The following is a 14,741-nucleotide window of genomic DNA, read 5'->3' on the forward strand; positions in this document are numbered from 1 at the left end:
TACACCAGACCCCCAGCCCAAGCTCCCAGAGCTGGGAAGAGAAGTCCCACAATTAGGGACTGTAAAAACACTGGAGCTCAGTGACCGAAAGGCTGCCAACAACCAATGTGTCCCTTTTTATTATTGTTTTTTTTAAAATAAATCTTTATTGTTTAGATTATTACAATTGTTCCTTCACCCCCGCCCCCCATAGCTCCCCTCCACCTAGTTCCCACCCCGTCCTCTGCCCTTACACCCCCCCTCTATGCACTGTCCTCATCCATAGGTGTACGATTTTTGTCCAGTCTCTTTGTGCACCCCCAAACCCCTTTCCCCTAAGAATTATCAGGGCACTCCCTTTCTAGGCTCCTGATTCTATTATATTCACCAGTTTATTCTGTTCATCAGATTTTTTATTCACTTGATTTTTAGATTCACCAGTTTTCATTCTGTTTACAGAATTTTGGTTATATTTCTATATTTGTACTACATATTATTGATAGATATGTATTTGTTGTTCATAATTTTTATCTTTACTGTTTTCTTCTTCTTCCTCTTCTTAAAGAATACCTTTCAGCATTTCATATAATACCAGTTTGGTGGTGATGAACTCCTTTAGCTTTTTCTTATCTGTGAAGCTCTTTATCTGATTTTCAATTCTGAATAATAACTTTGCTGGGTAAAGTAATCTTGGTTGTAGGTTCTTACTATTCATCACTTTGAATATTTCTTGCCATTTCCAATCTGGCCTGCATAGTTTCTGTTGAGAAGTCAGCTGACAATCATCTGGGTGCTCCCTCATAGGTAACTGTTTTTCTCTTGCTGCTTTTAAGATTCTCTCTTTGTCTTTTGCCCTTGGCATTTTAATTATGATGTGTCTTGGTGTGGTCCTCTTTGGATTCCTTTTGTTTGGAGTTCTGTGCGCTTTCTGGACTTGTAAATCTATTTCTTCCATCAGGTGGGGGAAAGTTTTCAGTCATTATTTCTTCAAATAGGTTTCGGCAATGGGTATTTAATTTTAAAGTGTGCCTTTAACATTTATGTAAAACTTTTTTGTACTTGTTCAATAGAAAATTATCTGGTTACTGGATAAAGCAAGCAATAAAACTACAGGTCTGCAATGTGTTAAAAGCAGCAAGAGAAAAGCAGTTAGTTACCACCAAGGGAGCACCCATATGACTGTCAGCTGATTTCTCAACAGAAACTTTGCAGGCCAGAAGGGAGTGATGAATAGTAAGAACCTACAACTAAGATTACACAACCCAGCAGAGCTATCATTTAGAATTGAAGGTCAGATAAAAAGCTTCTTAATCAAGACAGAGCTAAAGGATTTCATCACTACCAAACCAGCATGAAATGTTGAAGGGAGAAGAAGAAAGAAGGAGAAGAAGAAGGAGAAAGAGGAGGAGGAGGAAAAGAAGGAGGAAGAGAAGGAGGAAAAGGAGGAGGAGGAGAAATAAAATATATGAACAATAAAATGGCAATAAATACATACCTATCTAAAATTGATTCTAAAAATCTAACGAACAAGAAATCTAATAAACAAAATAAACTGATAAATAAATATAATCAGAGGCATGGAAACATGGAACAGACTGACTAGTATCAGAGGGAAGGAGGTGGGAAGAGATTAACCAGAGGCCTTATATGCATATATGCATTACCTATGACACATACAATAGAATGGTGAAGGCCTGGGGGTAGGGAGGGAGCACTGGGGGAGGGGAGCAGAGGAAGGGAGACATCTGTAATACTCTCAACAAAAAATCTTACCTGATATGTATGAAATATGATTTCTCACATCCTCACCAACATTTGTTATTATCATATATAAAAATGTTTGCTATGAACATTATATGTGAATCATCCCTCCAAGTAGATTTTGCCCTGAGATTATAACTTAAAATTTTCCTATGCTATTAAACCCCTTTCATAACTTTTACTTTACTGTCCCCATAATTTTTCATTCTTAATTATTATACTACAGTAATATATTTAGCTTCTCCTCAATTTCCCACACTAAATAGCAATGCCCATCTGATACAAAGGGGTATCCTATATAATAAAGAGGTAATATGCAATCTAACCATCACACCCTCAGACTAGATGGCCACCCCCATGTGGTCCAAGACGGCCGCCACAAGATGGCCGGCAGGATAGGGCAGTTGTGGGCAATCAGGCCAGGAGGGTAGGGCAGTTAGGGGGGACCAGACCTGCAGGGGAGGGCAGTTGGGGTTTATCGGCCTGGCAGGTGAGGGCAGTTGGGAGCAATTGGGCCAGCAGGGGAGGGCAGTGGGGGCAATCAGGCTGGCAGGGGAGTGGTTAGGGGGTGATCAAGTTGGCAGGCAGTAGTAGTTAGGAGCAATTAGGCAGGCAGGCAGGTGAGTGGTTGGGAGCCAGCAGTCCTGGATTGTGAGAGCATGTCCGAATGCCGGTTTAGGCCCCATCCCTGTGGTCCCAGATTGAAGAGGGTGCAGGCTGGGCTGAGGGACACCCCTTCCTCACACACACCCGTGCACAAATTGCATGCACCGGGCCTCTAGTTTGCTTAATTAAGTCAGAATTTCCAAAAACAAAATATACCTTTGAAGGAAGAATACCGTAATAATTAAAGGCTGCTCTAAGAACTGAGATAAAGTAACTATACTGAGCACTGCTGGGATGTTTATGGAAAAGCACAGAAGCCCAACTGTGCATATTTTGCTGAAAGATACTATCATATGGATTCATATATTCTGATGTGTTTCTTTAAAAAAAAACAAACTTGACTCTTTACTTACATACATATTTAGACATGTATCACAGACACATCGAAATCATATAAGGACATTTTCAGTTATATAAAAAGGAAAAAAGATCATATCCTGGGGAAATGATATCACTATAGGTAATAATATCTGGGAGAAGGGAGGTTTGGAAAAAGAAGTTAGTTATTTTTACATTACACAATTTAACTTAAAAACTTAATTTTACTAAAGGCAACTAACATTTTTGATATGAGAAATTATAAAAAAGGAAAAATTAAGTACTTTCCACTTAAATAATTTTGGCTGAGATCTATTTTCCTTCTTACAACGTTATTAGCCAAGTAAGAGATGAAGTACTTATCATGACATCATCAATGTCTAGTAAATTAAGTCTTTGGTTGGTTACTTTTGTAATATCCTGAAAACATTAAAAAAAAAAATCTTTGAACCCGGAAATAAGTACCCCTGTTCTATCATAACCAAGTTATAATTTCTAATCTGTTACTTTAAAAGAGCAAAAAAAATTTTTAATGTAGTTTTAATATATCTCATAAAGTATTAATTTAAAGTACATTTATATAAATACAATTTACAACTGAATTTTGAAAGGTAGATTTGAGCGTGCGGGAGGGCTAGCTGCCGGCCGCACCGAGGCTGCACCCCAGAGGCCGCACCCGGGAGGGTGCAACCAGAGCCCGTACCCCGAGCTGCACCCCGGGGGCCACTAGAAGGACTGAGCCGCCCGGGCTGGCACCTCCCGCACGGTCTCACGCGGATGCGGGGCCCGGACCCACGCCGACTCGGAGGCCTCGCTGGTCTGTGAAGAGTCGGCCAGGCCGGGCCTGAGCCCCGGTGCAGCCGCATCCCGGATTGGATTCTATTTATTGCGCCGCTGGGGAGCTGCGGGCCCGGGGCCTGGATGCAGCTGGGCAGCGGGCCGGGCACCCACCTGTTCTCTACTTTTTTCAAGAAACACATTCACGTTGCTGCTCAGATTTTGGAATTTACTATAATTGTCAGTTAAAAAAAGAAAGGTAGATTTGTGAAAATCTACTGATATTGCTTTAAATATCACTATACTGTATCTTTAATATTTAAATATGATGATTATATTCTGTATATATCAGTTGGAAAGGAGAGTAGATCGGAACCTCCTGTTATCTAGATAACATACCAACTTTGTATATCATAATATACCCATCTAGTGGGATGTATTTGTTTTCTTTTCTAATAGAGAAGCACTGGATGTAATGGAAAGAAACTGGTAGGTAGGTGTGTGTTGAATATGTGAAAGTTCTAAAGGTAGAAAACACATTAAGGACAACTCATGTATATTAGAAAAGACACTTAAACTTGCTTTTCTTTTAATGACAGAAAGAGTTCTAGTAACTAGTCTTTCTCTTTCAATTGTGAAATTTTCTAAACTGAAAAGAAAGCAGGGAGAGAAACTTAAAAAACTATGAAACTTAAAAAACTACTACAATGATTACTACAGGACAAGCAAAGGGAATTTCAAAGGCATTTGGTTATTTGTCCAAATGTTTCGGCCATTTAGATGATTCCTTCAACCAGTTCACTTCTCAGCTGTAATACTACATCTGTCATTTTTGGCTTACAAGCGAATTCTTAAATGAATGTGAGAGATCTTTTTTTGCAGAGTTAAAAACGCTGAGTATGCTTAACAACTGTACCGTGGATTTATAAGAATTTCAAGTATGTATTTAGAGTAATTTAATGCATCTATCATATCATGATCAAATAAAATGTATGTTATCATTAATTTTAAAAAATGGTATGTAGTAATATTTGGCCATCCTATGAAGGCAAAAAATACATACTGCAGGTATGTGAAGATAAAATTACTTAAATGAAACAAATATAATTAAAGGAATGTTGCCTTAAAATAAATCAAAGGAAGCATGAGATAAAATTAGAGTAAAATATTTTGACAGTGTTTGAATGAATAGCTCTTTTCCCTTTTGTGGCAACATGACAACAAACGCTTAAAATTCAACTTGAACTATCCTTTGAACTAACAGTATTTATTATATCAGTGCTTCACAGAGCTCAAAACTATTTCATGCTGCTTTTAATATATACCTCAGAGTGTTGGTCTACATTAAAAAAATTAGAATATATATATAACTGATTCTAAAAAAATCAAAGTCCTTTTTATTCCTTTCAATTTTGCTGTGAACTTAAAACTACTCTAAGAAAAATGAAGTATTAAAAAAAGTCATTAAGAAAAAATATTTTTGGGGGGTATGCAGAATGAAGAATAATATTGGTTTTGTCCTATTTTTCTATATTATGTAGATTTTAAAACAGTCAATTTGCTACACATACCAAGTACTGTAAAGGCAAAAAAGGGATGTAAAAGTCATTTAGGTGTGTGTTGAATATGTGAAAGACCAATTCCTATTAACAGGCAAACACTATACATCTTTTTTGAAATTATTATTATTATTGATATTTTACAGAGAGGAGGAAGGGAGAGAGATAGAGAGTTAGAAATGTCGATGAGAGAGAAACATCGACCAGCTGCCTCTTGCACACCCCCTACTGGGGATGTGCCCTCAACCAATGTACATGCCCTTGACCGGAATCGAACCTGGGACCTTTCAGTCCGCAGACCGACGCTCTACCACTGAGCCAAACTGGTTTCGGCCAAACACTATACATCTTAACTTATACAAATAAGTGTTCTGAAAATGAGTTTTAAAATTCCATGACTCTGAAAACTCTTAAATAGGAATATAGAAACCAGATTCCTGATTTCAAATCCATGACAGTTTGATAGTTGAGCAAGACTTCTTTTCTTTGGCAAGGGGGAGGATGACTCCTGAGCTTGATTTTACTAGTGTCTAGCCCAACCAGGGAGATCAACAGGACCATTTGTAGAGCTTTTGAGAAGTACAGATGCCACAGCTCCACCTTAGATCTACTGAATTGAAATCATAGAAGATACACTTGGAAATGTTGAATTCTGGGTGATTAAGTGAGCTAATATAAGTAAAATGCTCACAAGAGTTTCTTCCATAAGTAAAATATAAGTTACTCAAGTGCAAGAATCTTGTTTAATGCCTCTTGGATTCTAGAACCTAGTATTTTACTTGATATATTATAATCTCTTAAATAAATCTCTATTGAATGAAATGCCTGGAGCCATATTAACCATTTATGATATTATAAAATTAAAATTAATAAATATTTCAAGCTAAGATAGAAAACATTAAAATCTTATAAACTAATCTGATGAGGAACACTCTTTTCTGAAAATGAAAAAAATCAGTGAATTAAGATGATTATTTCCAGGTTTAGTTGTCAGTTTAAGATGAAAACAAATTACAGGGAATGAAATTAAAAAAAAAAGAAAGAAACCAAAATGATTATAGCATAGGTATGACAGAGCTACTTGAAAGATTAAAGTTTCTAAAAATGTGCAGTTTGGCTAATGACTAAGATGAAAGAAGCAGACATGACAACATTCAAAATACATTTTAAAAATAGAAACACAAAAGGGAGCAAAGTTAGATGTATAATATATATATAAATATATATATATGTTTTTTAATAAGTTAGTTATTACAAAATATATAAACAATTTTAAGAATATAAGTGCAACTCAATAGCCTACCTACAAAACTATAATGAAGTCTATCATGAGGGTATGTAAAACAGAAGCAAAGAAAAAACAACATAATAATGAGAAGAACTAAATCACTTTGTTAGGTCCACTCCCCCATCTCTAAATTTCTCTCATTAGACTAAACAGACTAAGTAACTGTTTATGAGGTTTTCTATAATATATTATTTTAGGATTTTTAAACAAGTGGATATAAAAATAATATTAGGCTGGTAGCACAGTGGAGATAACACATATTATGATCATGTTTTTATATCTATAGCATTTATCAAATGAGAAAGCTTATAAAATTCCAGAGGATATCTACATACCTAGGTATCTATTTAACCATATAGTTATGGCTATAAACTTGACAAACTACAAATGAAATAATAAAGTACCTAATATAATAAAAAAAAACCCCTCAATAAACATTAATTGAATAAAAACTAAACTTTTAAACATCCTACATTATTATTTTAAAGAAATGCCTTCTCTTCTTAAATACTTTCTTGGGCCTCACTTTTCTTCCCACACTTTCCCAAGCCTTCTCATACCCCTCTATGCTGGTAGAAAATTGGCACTTTTATTGCCCCTCTTCCTCCTTTTCATTCACTTGATACTGTAAACAAGACCCAAAGCAGAGGGTTATGAGAGACGTGACCAAAAATCAGAGGTGAATCGTAAAGCCATTTTCTGAGAAAATCTGAATTGGCATGACTCTTTGTCAGTATGTGCAGAGATTAATACCAAAGAAAGGAGCCTAACATTTCAGTGCTTTATCTTTATATTTGCCTTCTGTGTTTGTGTGTGTATTCTTCATTTAATCAACTCTTAAACTCTACCAAAGAATATAGGATTGTTCTCTTTTTAGAGGTAAAGAAACTGAAACTCAGAAAAGTTAGCAATTAAGTAGAAATGCTGGAATTTGTACCCACGACTGCCTCAAATTTCTGGGCTCTTATACTGTAACATCCTATATCCAAGAGAGAAAAAAATATTAAAAATATTTAAAGTATGTATTAAAAACACAAACACAATCGCTATCAACACACCATGGCAGGTAAGAGCGTACAGAGACGACTAAAGAAGAAGGTAGTACAGACAAAGGTGAACAAAGAAAACAGGTAAGGGGTCTCCACAGAAAGAGTCCAACACACAAAGGCTCAGCAAGGGTAGAGGAAACCTGTGTTTTAGGTCAGAGGTTAAGGAGTTTCAGGTCATTAGAGGCTGTTAACGGATGTCCTAGAAGGAAGTCTAGAGAAAAGGTATTTTGTTTTTGACTAAGTTGGCTCTGTGTCCTATCAATACTTAAGAGTATCGGCGTGACTATAAGATAAGGCCTGGGTCCTTTTGAATACTTATGAAATCTCTCCCATTGAGTATCCTCTCAATTACATTACTTTAAAATGTATAGTTCTGTTCAGGAAGACACATTGGCTTAGAAAGACCATAAACTATTCAATGGAAGGAAACAAACCTGGAAGCAAAGGCATTTAATACAGATTTATAATGATTTCTGGAACACAGCCACACAACTACACTGAAAACAGGTTTTACAGATTATTTTAATAAGAAATATAATTAATCACATTTTGAAGATCAAAAACACACCAGTAGAACAAATGGGGAAAAAAAAACACCTTATTTTTAAAATTATAATGGAAGAAAGTTGTGACCAAAGATAAAAATACAGTGACAATGCTATGTAGGGATTCAAATAGTAAAAAAATAAAATAAAACAAAAATTTGTGTGTGTGTGTGTGTGTATATCTATATCTATATCTATATCTATATCTATATCTATATCTATATTATATCTATATACCTATATCTATCTATATCTATCTATCTATCTATCTATCTATCTATCTATCTATCTATATATATATATATATCAGGATGGTAATATGATTTGGAAAACTGTGTTAGACGATTCACAAAGTGCCTCAACTAATTCAGCCGGTGTGGCTCAGTGGTTAAGCAATGACCCGTGAACCAAGAGGTCATGGTCAGGGCACATGCCTGGGTTGCGGGCTCAATCCCCAGAAGGGGGCATGTAAGAGGCAGCTGATCAATGATTCTCTCTCATCAATGTTTCTGAATCTCTATCCCTTTCCCTTTCTCTTTCTGAAATCAGTAAAAACACCAAAAAAAACACCAACAACAAAAACATGTGCCTCAACGAACATTGAAGGTTCATGTGATGAGACTAAAGTACTTTTTAACATAATGTATCGGGTCTAGTAATAATTAATGTCGTTTTTAAACATTCGTTTAAAATCTTGCTTGGCATTGACATGTATTGACATAACCTTCAAACACATGGTATCTACAGAACGTGTGAAGTGCAATTAACAAGTTTTGCTTGAAAAAGTTTGTGTTTGGTTTGGTTTTTGTTGCAAAACTAGGGCTAAGAAGATGGCGGATGAAGAGCATATTCGGCACTGCATGCTTTACGAGTTCCAATTAGGAAGAAAAGCAAGTGAGGCTGCAAAAAACATCTGTAGCGCTCTTGGTCAAGATGCAGTTAGCGCCAGAAAATGCCAGCATTGGTTTGAGAAATTTCGCGAGGGAAATTTTTCGTTAGATGACAAGAGTGGTCGAGGCCGTGTGTCCAATTTTGATCAAGAAGCTCTTCAAGCTCTTTTGGTGCAAAATCCTCAAATTACCCAACAAGAGCTTGCGACAACTTTAAATTGTTCACAAAAAACAATTTCCAATCAATTGCGTGCACTTGGCAAAGTCCAAAAGTTTGGAAAATGGGTTCCTCATGAGTTGACCGACAACAACCGTAATCAAAGAGTCACAATTTGCAGTTCGCTCCTCTCTCATCAAAACCGTTTGCCGTTTTTAGAACAAATTGTTACCGGAGATGAAGAATGGGTGCTGTATGTTAATTTGAAAAGGCGGCCTCAATGGTTGGACAAAAATGAGGCTCCGCAGCCCACGCCAAAACCTGACTTGCATGCGAAAAAAGTGATGTGTGTTTGGTGGAATTTTAAAGGAATTCTTCATTATGAACTTTTACCATCTAACCAAACCATTACAAGTGCAGTGTATAGTGCCCAATTGGAAAGGTTAGCCCAAGCTTTAAGAGAAAAAGAACCCGCGCTGATTAATCGGAAGGGCATAATTCTTCACCACGATAACGCACGACCGCATACTGCAAGAATCACTGCTGAAAACTGCGCCAGTTGGAATGGGAAGTTCTCCCTCAACCTGCATATTCTCCTGATATTGCCCCTTCCGATTACCATTTGTTTCGTTCTTTGCAAAACTTTCTTCTTGGAAAAAATTTAATAATGAAGAATGCCTCAAAAATGCATTGACCAAATTTTTTGCATCAAAATCACAAGAATTTTACAACAGAGGGATTAAAATGCTTCCTGAGCGTTGGGCACAAGTAGTAGAAAACAACGGCAACTATGTTGTTGATTAAATTTTGTTGTATTGTTTAAATAAATTCGATTTAAAAAAGTATTAGAAAACGACATTAATTATTACTAGACCTAATAACTTAAAAATTTACATATAAATTAGGAGAGATTCTGAAGTCAGACTTTGTGGGCTCAAATTCCATACCTACTCCTTACTATTTGTGTCTCAGTTTCAATATCTATAAAAAGGGATTAATAATGGCAACAATCTAATCATAATATGAGGACTAAATAAGTCAATGTTATTAAAATGCTTAAAATTGTGCTGGTATAGTAAGCACCATGTAAGTGTTTGCTGAATAAGATTACATATTCAAGGCAAAGCCTTTTTTTTTTAAGCCTGTCACAGGAAAAATAGTAGGATACTTCATTTTCTTGGCAAAGCTATTACAAACGGTATTTTAAAAACATTTAATTTCCAATTTTTCAACTGCTTATACCCTGCATATAGAAATACAACTGACTGCCCCTGTATTCTGCAATCTTGCGCAAGTCAGTTATTAGTTTTATTAGGTTGTTTAGATTCCAGCTCTGACATTTTTAGAAAACAACCTCCTTCAGCCTTTATATCCTCATTTAAATAAACAGCATTTGTTACCATCCTTTTGGTCTGTTTCTATGAGTCTGCTTTTGCTTCGTTTTCTTTGTAGATTCCACATATAAGTGAAACCATACGGCACTTGTCTTTGTCTGACTGACTTATTTCGTTTTGCATAATACCCTCTAGATTCAGAAGGGAGGGAGTGGGAGATAGGTGAAAAGAGGAAGGGGAATAGAGTCAATAATACTGTGATAAGTTTGTATGGTTGCTAGAATTAGTGGGGTGATCAAACTGTAAGGTATGAAAGTTTCAAATCACTCTATTGTACACCTTTTATACAACTATACTTAAATAAAAATTCAATAGCATTTGTAAGAAATAAAAAATGATAAATCAATTAATGAGAGAAGGAAATAAACCCTCATAACATTTAGCATAGTGTCTGACCTGCAGCACTTATTAAATCCCTTCACAAATTTCAGTTTTTACTATAAGTTTCAGCAATGTTGATGTGTCCCAAATCTTTATCTCTAGGCCTGACCTTTCTCCTAGGATTGAGATCCTTATTCCCCTTTATTTACTGCTAGGGGCCCGATGCACGAAATTTATGCAAGGGGCTTGGCCTTTGCAGCCCCAGCTGCCTCTGTCCTTTACTGCCGTCTTGTCTAATTAGCATAACAGCTCTTTATTATGTAGGGTATTTTACACATAATTGGTACTTTATTTAAAATTAATTTCTTTTCCAATTATAATTAACATACAATACTATGTTAGTTTCAGGTATACAACTTAGTGTTTGACATTTATTTATCTTACAAAGTAATGTGATTGGTACTTTAGAAACTCAAGTATAAAACCTAAATCAAATAAGAATTTTTATTTTTATTATAAAAAATCACTGATAACTTTCCAAGATGCTTTCAAATCTAGTCAGTTACTGAAACTTGTAATAAACATAGTGTCTAATATTTAACACTTACTTTGTGACAAACACTATGTCAAAAACTTAATCCTTACAATTCTGTAAGTTACAATTATATTTATTTCATTAACTAGAGGTATGGTGCACAAAATTTGAGTGCCCACAATTGCCCTCCACTGTGGACCTGGTCTCCCCCAACTGATCTCATCTGCCGGCCGGTCATCCCTAATTGTCCTCCCCTGCTGGGCTGATCACCCACAACTGCCCTCCCCTGCAGGCCTGGTCAACCCCAACTGCCCTCCCTTGCTGACCTGGTCTCCCTCAACTTCCCTCCTCTGCTGGTCTGGTCATCCCCAACTGCCCTCCTCTGCTAGCCTGGTCACCCCTAACTGCCCACAACTACCCTCCCCTGCAGGCCATCTTGTGTCTTGGAGTAACAGTCAATTTTCATATTACTCTTTTATTAGATAGGATGCTTAATATTTATTGATAGTAACTGGGAAGCTATTGATAGTAACTGGGAAGAGGTAGTTGCTATAATACAAAGAGGCAGTATTGGCTATATTGGAGACTGAGTGGAAGTATACAGCAGTTAGCAACATGGAAAACTGGCTAATAAATCATTTGCTTGTAGAAACATTGCAGGGGTCCTCAAACTTTTTAAAGTGGGGGCCAGATCACGGTCCCTCAGAGAGCTGGAGGGCTGGACTATATGAACTACTAATTCCTACTGTAACACCTCGGCTGCGCTCACTGCCCAAAAAACCTGGCGGGCCGGATCAGACTCCTCTGCGGGCCGCATGTGGCCCGCGGGCCGTAGTTTGAAGACCCCTGAGTTAGAGAGAAACCAAGATGGCTGCATAGGTAAGCACCTAAACTGCTGCCTTGCACAACAATTTCAAAACTACAACTAAAAGACAGAATGGATATCATCCAAAACCACAGGAAAGCTGGCTGAGTGGAAATTCTATAAGGAATTCTAGAAGGAAAAAGAAAAGCTCAGGAGAATCAGAGGAGCCACAAAGCACTGAGGTATGGAGACATGCATGCAGAGAGGAAGGGCAGCTGAGTGCCTGGCTGGCTTTCTCTGGCGGGAGGGAGAAGGAAGCTCCCGACTGCACTGAACCCCAGTTCCAACTGCACTGGGCAAGACTTTGTGGACCCAGGTTCATACTGGGGGAGTTCGGACTGTCAAGAAGAGCGAAAGGCACACGGAGACTCAGGGGAACCACGGAGGGAAGGCGCACGTGCGAGCGCACACAGAGAGGACTGACTGCTAAGATTGCGGCTGGCTTTCCCTACCAGGAGGGAGTTGGAAGCTCCTGACTGCATTGAACCCCAATTCTGGAAAAGCCACTGGGGAACCAGAATCTTACGGGGGGAATCTGGACTGTCAGGAGGAAATTCAGGGGAGCCATGAAAGGCAGAGGTCTGGAGGTCTGCATGCAAGTGCTCACAGAGAGGACTGAGTGTTGAGTGTGCCGCTGGCTTTCTCTAGCTGGAGGAAACCGGAAGCCTCTGACTGTGATGAACTCCAGTTCAGGGTGAAAATATGGGAATAAAGATTCATTGGGGGAGAAACTGGACTGTCTGGCAGTGGGCAAAACTCAAGGGCGGCTTTCTCTCAGAGGTACTTGCAGCAATTACTGAGGGACACTGAGACCCAGGGGCCTCATAGGGCAGGGCTGATGCGAAGCCAAGACTGTGCTCAGCCCTGAGACTCTGCCCCATCCAAGCTGAGCACAAAGGCTTTTGCAATTTTGCAAGTCTTGTCTCATAAGGCTGTCTCCAGCATAGAAGTTCTCCCGGCATAGACACAGCTGATCCTCACAGCCAACTGGCCTGGAGGTCAATTCCTCCCAGTCATATCAACAACAGTCAAAACTTAACTACAACAAGGCTGTATACACAGTACACAAAGGGGTGCACCAAGAGTGTCTACCTCAGGTAATAGGGGAGGCCAACCCACTGGGTCATATAAGACACCTAATACACAAAGCTACCCTACCAACTCAGGGAAACAGTGAAAATGCAGAAACAAAGAAACATATCACAAATGAAAGAAATAGAGGAAACCAAATGACTCGATATAGAGTTCAAATCCATGGTTATAAGGTTTTTCAAGAATTTCCTCGAAAAGGGCAATAAACTTAGCAAGACCCTGGAGAATATGAAAAAGGACGAACTAGAAATTAAACATACACTTACTGAAATAAAAAAATATTATACAGAGATCCAGCAGCAGACTAGAGGAATGCAAGAATCAAGTCAAAGATTTGAAATACTAAGAAGCAAAAAACACTCAACTGGAAAATCAAAAAGCAAAAAGAATAAAAAAGTTTGAAGATAGTGTAAGAAGCCTCTGGGACAACTTCAAGCATACTAACATCAGAATTATGGGGGTGCCAGAAGAAGAGAGAGAACAAGATACTGAAAACCTATTTGAAGAAATAATGACTGAAAACTTTCCCCACCTAATGAAAGAAATAGACTTACAAGTCCAGAAGTACACAGAACCCCAAACAAAAGGAATACAAAGAGGACCACACCAAGACACATCATAATTAAAATTCCTAGAGCAAAAGACAAAGAGAATCTTACAAGCAGCAATAGAAAAACAGTTAGTTACCTATGAGGGAGCACCCATAAGATTGTCAGCTGATTTCTCAACAGAAACTATGCAGGCCAGATGGGAGTGGTAAGAAATATTCAAAGCGATGAATAGTAAGAACCTACAACCAAGATTACTCTACCCAGAAAAGCTATCATTCAGAATTAAAGGTCAGATAAAGAGCTTCACAGATAAGAAAAAGCTAAAGGAGTTCATCACTACCATACCAGTATTATAATATGCTGAAAGGTATTCTTTAAGAAGAGGAAGAAGAAGAAAAAGGTAAAGATAAAAACTATGAACAACAAATACATATCTATCAACAAGTGGATCTAAAAATCAAGTGAATAAAAAATCTGATGAACAGAATAATCTGGTGAATATAATAGAATCAGGGGCATAGAAAGGAAGTGGACTGATAATTCTCAGGGGGAAAGGTGTTTGGGGGTGCAGGAAGAGATTGGACAAAAATCATACACCTGTGGATGAGGACAGTGGGGGGGGGGGGTGGAAGTAAGGGCAGAGGGTGGGGTGGGAACCAGGTAGAGGGGACTATGGGGGGGAAAAGGAGAAATAACTGTAATAATCTGAACAATAAAGATTTATTAAATTAAATAACAAAAAAAAGAAACATTCAGTTCATCGTTTTAATTTTCAAAAAATCAGAGATCAGCACTTTGTTAAAAAATCAACTTAGATTTTATAAATGCTATTACTTGGGGCTAAAAAACATGTATGTTTACTATATACAAAGGACTGAATTTCACAACATACATTTCTTGTTTAAACATCTGTTGACTTATTTCTGGATCAAATGCAGAGTTTAACTATTGGCAAATGATGACGAATAAGAATAGACATGTTTTGTGGCATCAA

General features: G+C 37.6%; 1 protein-coding gene and 1 long non-coding RNA gene across 2 annotated transcripts in view; one reads left to right on the plus strand and one right to left on the minus strand.

Moving 5' to 3' along the window:
• Positions 1 to 14,741, minus strand: part of PIBF1 (progesterone immunomodulatory binding factor 1) — a 184,857-nt gene that overhangs the window by 95,856 nt on the left and 74,260 nt on the right. The gene's annotated exons all lie outside the window — the stretch shown is intronic.
• Positions 11,934 to 14,741, plus strand: part of LOC311618847 — a 164,180-nt gene continuing 161,372 nt past the window's right edge. Inside the window, exon 1 of the long non-coding RNA XR_014794381.1 lies at positions 11,934 to 12,089. This is a non-coding gene — a long non-coding RNA (uncharacterized lncRNA). The remainder of the gene's footprint in view (positions 12,090 to 14,741) is intronic.

Source organism: Pipistrellus hanaki, assembly GCF_964339955.1.
Source record: "Pipistrellus hanaki genome assembly, chromosome: 3".
Classification (NCBI taxonomy): Eukaryota; Metazoa; Chordata; class Mammalia; order Chiroptera; family Vespertilionidae; genus Pipistrellus; species Pipistrellus hanaki.